This window comes from Brachycentrus maculatus, unplaced genomic scaffold, assembly GCF_059751285.1.
Source record: "Brachycentrus maculatus isolate JH-2025_06_01 unplaced genomic scaffold, ASM5975128v1 h1tg001236l, whole genome shotgun sequence".
NCBI lineage: Eukaryota > Metazoa > Arthropoda > Insecta > Trichoptera > Brachycentridae > Brachycentrus > Brachycentrus maculatus.
This window is the reverse complement of record NW_028281917.1, coordinates 6429-12856: the sequence shown is the minus strand read 5'-3', so window position 1 is coordinate 12856 and position 6428 is coordinate 6429.

Genomic DNA, 6428 nt, shown 5'->3' with positions numbered 1-6428 from the left:
CCCGAAAGATGAGGGTAGTTTGCGATCTCAAGTAAGTCTGTTGTTATATAGACAAATTTACAATAATGGCTTCATTATTTTAGAAGAAAAAAAGAACATAAAATCCTACGAAGGCGAGTACATCACCGAAATCAATAGCGGGTAGAAATTCAACATAATTTTTGGAGTCAACTTCAACATCCATAGAGAATCCATTATCTTCCCCCCGGCCGGCTTGAAAATATTGAGAATAGTCTGATATGATAGTTTGCGATGATTATTTTATGAGAGATGCTAATTTAAGTGTGTGTGCTGTTTCGGTTGAGCCTACTTGGCTCCGATCAGCAAATAAATTACATTTATAACTTAATAAATATTGGATAGAACGATGCAGGATAGATCGAAAATGAGCACCGAATAGAGGCTGTCGGAGATGTTTACAGAGAGCTTTCAAATTAGGCGCATCATGAAGGGTACCAAGTGGCTTATTTAGAGATGGGTGACATTAAGTAATTAAAAGAAAAGGGGTCCTTTGACATTAAAATGATATTCGTCAAGGGGTAATGTTTGGTCTTCAAGGTATTTGTTAATTCTATTGATAGATCGTAATGCTGCCCGCAGCCTACAAGAACATTAAACTACCTGTCCATTTGCACTTGAAGTGTGAAGTCAAGATTAGCCTAAGAAAAGACTATCCCGCAGGGTCACCCAAAATATACTTAATGAGCGACGTACAGAGATTAATCACAATAGGACATGCTCGAGTTTAACTTAAAGCCATTTCGAAATTATATCACACAAATTATCTCAGCAATGCACTCTAACACTTCCTAGCAATCTTCAGATCTCTGGTCTGCGAAGATAACTCTCGTTAGTCTAATTAAGGCTATTCCAGTATTTCTCGAGAGACAGCACAAATAATAACAGCCATCCAACCTCCCGCCTGCTTTGACAGAATATTTCGAAGTGGACTCACTCTTCAACTGGAAGTTCTGCCAGGTACACCCCATCCGACTCATTAAGGGCGCAAACACAGCAACTGATGGTTTCATGGTGATCAACACTAGCCATAAGTAGATTGTTTTTCTTAGCTCCTGCTCACTTGAGTCAGTATGCCAGACATGCGACTGGATTCAGGGATATCAGATCATATCGTTGAGGAAAAAAAAGAAAATCTCGAACTCTCTGCTTCTCTAAGTCAAGTTCAAGGATCCTAAGTTTAAAGGCAGATATGCTATTTAGTTTTTATCCCAGGATTACGATGTCTTGCTTCTTGGGATTATGGAAATCGCGAAAAGCAGTAACCCACTCAAAGAAGACAATGCCACAGACTTTTTCAGGCCTGCAGACTAAGACAGCTCATCTTCAAGTTCTTCTGAAAATGGCGACGAAGTTGATGGCAGCTAGGCGAGAAAAGGAGGCAACAAACAAGATTAGGACAAAATCGAGGACATTTTGGAATCAATCATAGTGTATGAATCATTAGTGGACTCCCAAATGACAAATTAAAATATCAGCCAGCTTGTCCTCCTTCTGAAGAAGGTACGCATTCATAGTGATAGCATAGGCAATCGAGCATTACTCGGCATTGAGTGACGAGCGATTTAAAGTATATCTCGACAAACTGCAAAGCATCTTAAGCAACGAAATGGCTCAGGTGTTATTGGAATCTGCGGATACTTCGAAGAATAATGGCAGCTACAAGAATTAACTCGATAAGAAATAGGTCAAATTCGCAAGCATTATGGATCTCATTTGATCGTTAATTGGGCAGAATTCTAATAGTCATCAGTCTGTCTATCTATCTGTCTGCATGAGTTAGTTATCAATCAGCTATAAATCAGCTAGAAATCAGCTATTAATCAGCTATGAATCAGTTATGAATCGGTTAGAACATAGTTCATCAATAAATATAATTGCTTATTCGACTAACAACATGCACTCACAGAATATCAGACACTCCAATAACTCCTTTGCTTTTGGAGCCATCGATGTTGATCAGGTCACTGAGAAGATTGCAGGGCTGTTGAGCCTACTCATATCTTTCCAGAACAAAGTACGCATCGAAATTAAAGGATAGATCTAAAATTTAAAGATAAAGTTATGCGGATTCTCCAGTTTCTCCCCCGAACTTTGTTATGCACACATTGATAGAGCAGAGAAAGGTCATATCGACTCAGAAGTAAGAGTGCCCATATACATTAGGATTTGGTGTATTTCATAAAGAAAAGCAAATAAAACTTCAATATCGATGAGCGGTATATGCGAGTAATGTTTCGGAAGCTCAATAACTCTTAGAGTCTTTAAGAATTTAACTCCTCAAAGTTATCTTATTTCGGGTATATGAACTTTAACATTAGGTACCTGAACATGATCAAGCCATATTTCGCAACACACCTCGCCACCGACCTTCTCACCAGAGACTCAAAATCAACAGCCAGCTCAAACACATGGAAAAACAAGCCACAAGCAGAACAAATAATCAAAATATTTCACGAAATAGTCTGTATGACATACGTAGTCATCGCGGAACATTAAAAGATCAAAGAGCATCTCTGCGATTAATATGTCTTCAATGTAACCTAGTTCATGAATGCCATAATGAGCAACGAGTAAAAGTTGCAGCGGCAGAAGAACCACCAGAACCAACAGAAGCAGTCACTCGATCATCGCATCTAGCCATTGACACAAATTATTGAAGAATCGATTTCAGAGATGCATGAAATAGACCAATTCTATAGTGAGAAAGTGCTGGGGACTCGCCCTAAGCATCAGACCACAGAGAAAATTATTAGAAGCGAGGGAAACCTGCAGGCTAAGCCCATGACTGGAGAATATTTGCCTGTCTTCTGGCATCTTATTCAGCAGCACGAGTACGAAATCAATGAAGAAGAAATGAAATACCTCATAGCTTATTTGCGGTGTCATGAGTATATGCTCGGAACTGATAAGTATCTATCGATGCTCTTCATGCCGCACTCGCAGACAGCTGCCAGGGCCACCAGAAACCCTCCAACTAAAAGCATCCCTTCTTTGAAAGATATCCCTGAGTTGCATGGATTACGCCATGATTACTTTGAAAAAGACAAAATGCACACGCAATATAAAAATGGGGCCAATTTTCTGAACTATATCCATCCCAACTCTATTGCTCGGGAGCAACTGCCCAGAGCGTAGCTACCAACATCTAATCTAATGATTTAACCCAGAGTAATTGCGAAATCGTCTCAGCCAAGTAGCCTCCGTAGTAAAAAGGATGCAAGTTCAGCCAGAAACCCCGAGAGAATTTAAGCGAGTAGTGTGGATACTCCCTTCCTCCAAAAATTCCTACGTGACAGCAATGTGGCCAAAAACATGTCGAGAATCCGACCAATGGAAAGACAAGAATACGAGCCAAATGCGAATGTTGAAAATTTAGACATATACGAGTCATCTGCTTTCATTCAATAATCGAACTATGATAACTATTCCAAGATCTCCAATAATTCAGACTGGAACTTACTCGCCCAGTATGCCAAGCCTGCATATGTCACTTCTGCAAGACCTCACACGAGCCTCAAATAAATTGAAGAGAGTCAAAGCATGGTTCAGAGCAATTTTAAAATGGCTAACATGAACAAGAATGGCTACCTGTCACGAGTGGAGGAGGCAGATGAAAACGGAGAGGCAATACTAAGCAAATTTATGATTAGATGAGTGATATGCGCATCGATAACATGATAACATTGATAGATATGCACCCATAATTACTTATCGATTATCATTCATTTTGCGAGGAGTCAGATCATTTTTGTATTGTAAGTGCCACAGCTTTAGCACTTTATCCCAAAGAAGTGGAATTGCGCATCTATTGTTTTATGGAGGCATTCATTGCACAAAATATTTACTTTCTTGTCTTTGAGTTATTTGGGCAGATTGTCCTTTGTTTCGGAGATCATCTTTTCGATATTCTCGTTCTGCCTCTTGCTGATTTTCTGGATCGCCATGCCACAGACTGGGCAGTTGATGTTGTTATACTCTGAAAGGCACTTCGAATGGATGAGGTGGCCGCATTGAAGGCTTATGTAGTACTGGGTTGAGTATTTGAGGACTTCGAGGCAGATTGGGCACTTACTGAGTGCTAAATCTTATGTGCATTTGTGTTTGCCCTGTTCGCTAATTGCTCGACAGTACCCGCACTTTTTGCAATGGAAAAAGTTCTATTTTTTTCCCCGGCGGCACATCCTGCATTCGTCCTGAGCTTATAAAACAATTACACAGTGGAAGATATCGTTAACTTTGGCTGGGTTGTTTTAGTAGAGCTTGCATTTGAGGCAAGCATATTGTCCAAACCGCACCTCACATTCTTGATTCACGCACTTAGTGGAAGGCTCCTGAACAGTGGAGCATTTGGTACATTTTATGCGTTATACCCTGTCGAACTACATTCGCTAAACCTTGCAGGCCTGTGCTTTGGGCCCTTGGTATTTTTCATCGTGACAGAGCTTGCAGAAATAGAATATCTTGCAGCAAGGAGCTTAGACTCGGCAGTTGCGGTAATAGTGCTCACAACCATCTTGGTTGCTGGTCTCTGGCTCCAATTATTATTATTCGGCATCTTCAATATCTTCATAATCATCATCGCTATTTTCCTATTCGATGTTGGGTGATTGATTCTATTATTTTTGGATGTTGGGCTCTTGGTCCATGGGTCAAACTGTAATAATGTGTATATATTGTTGAATTTCGATAATACATATGTGTAATCGCCTGATTAACATATAACTTGCATCCGAAACGGACAAAAAAGAGTATTAAAATATTAATTAGGATCGATTGGACCAAAATGTGAGTCATTGATCAGGTTGCTCAGACATATCTTCTTTGCTGTCCTTTCTTCTGGTTCAGATTCTCCTGTGACCCCTTTTTCTTGTTTTTGCCATACCCATTGTCGAGCTCGTCGAAACTGCCTTCTTCCTTGTAGTCCTTGGAACGTCCCAAAACATTCTAATTGCTTCCCTCAGGATGAATTTCACTACCGTTTTCAGATTTCGGGACCCCATGTTTTTGGAATGTAACGAATTCCACAATATGGTAGATTATGTCCAGCAGGAATAAGACTGAAATGCAAATGAAGTCGAGTTGGTAGGATGTCAGCAGCTCGTTGTAGAACAGAAAGAATGAAAATACTGCAATCATCAAGGCCTATCCAATCACAAACAGTGCTCTCCCCAATTTCTTGTGCGTAAAGCTGCCCTTCCAGGCATTAATCACGATAAAGAATACAAGCACTCCATAGATGAAGTAGAATGGAAGCGGGTCGCTGATGGTCTTCGATATAGCTCCAAGAAAACCACAGAGCATGAGCCGGTAGAAGCTGAAAAACTCCAACCACTTCCTCCAGATGTTGGCAAGAGGCTGCTGCAATAGTTTATTCCCAACAAGCTGAAGCAATGGAAATAACACACAAACACACATGATGAGAATTGAACTGATATAATTGTCGGCTGCCCCTTGGATAGTTAGGATCAGATAGTACAGGGAGTGATAGCTGAGAGGGAGGTAGACCCACCTGGTAAAGCCTTTGAAGAAAGTGTAGACTGGCTCGAACCTGAATTTATCACTCTTGCATCGTTCAATTGTCACAATCACCCTCATGATTAATAGGAACACTAGTAAGCACGCTCCAAAGGATAAAGGGAATCCAGCTGCACAAATGAAGTCTCCTGAGACACAGAACATCTCGAAAATGTTGCGAGGGAAGTTGACCCATGAGTAATCGAGGTACGCTGAGAATACTGTTCCTGTGGCTGCCCCCACACCCATTGCCAGTGAATATAGATAAAATAACTGCAAATGATCGAGGAAGCGGAGGTAGTTCCGGAAGATAAAACAAAACGGCATCACAATCGCTAATGCAGTAATAGAGTATCCAATTCCCAACCCACTTAAAATGCTAGCTTCGAGTAGTGACATATTCCTGCTGATACAATAAATATATTCAAGTATTCAGATTAAGTTATGAAAATTGTTGCTATAAATGATTATACTGCCTACTTTCATTAGGAATGGCCAATTATATGTAATTTATTACTCATTTTTATTCTTTGCTACTTGCTTTTTATCTTTTGCTATTTCTTTATATTTTATTGCTATTTGTTACTATGTAATAATCATTAAGTTGAATTGAAGCTGGCGAGTGGTGCATAATTGCTCCTATTTTTACGATCTATCATCCTTTTTATGAAGAATAGTTGTGCTATGCTTAGACTCGCAATCAGCAGTGCCTTTACTATGTAGGCAACTTTCAATCGCTGATGAATTTTATTTAAATAATCCTTATGCATGCGATTCCTGTCGACATAGAAGTGCTGATGCGTGTATAGTTTATGAGCTTGGGCTTTGATCTGATCTACTGCGGCATATATTGCTTGAAACTACTTCCGATCGAGGAACTTCTGAGGTTTCTT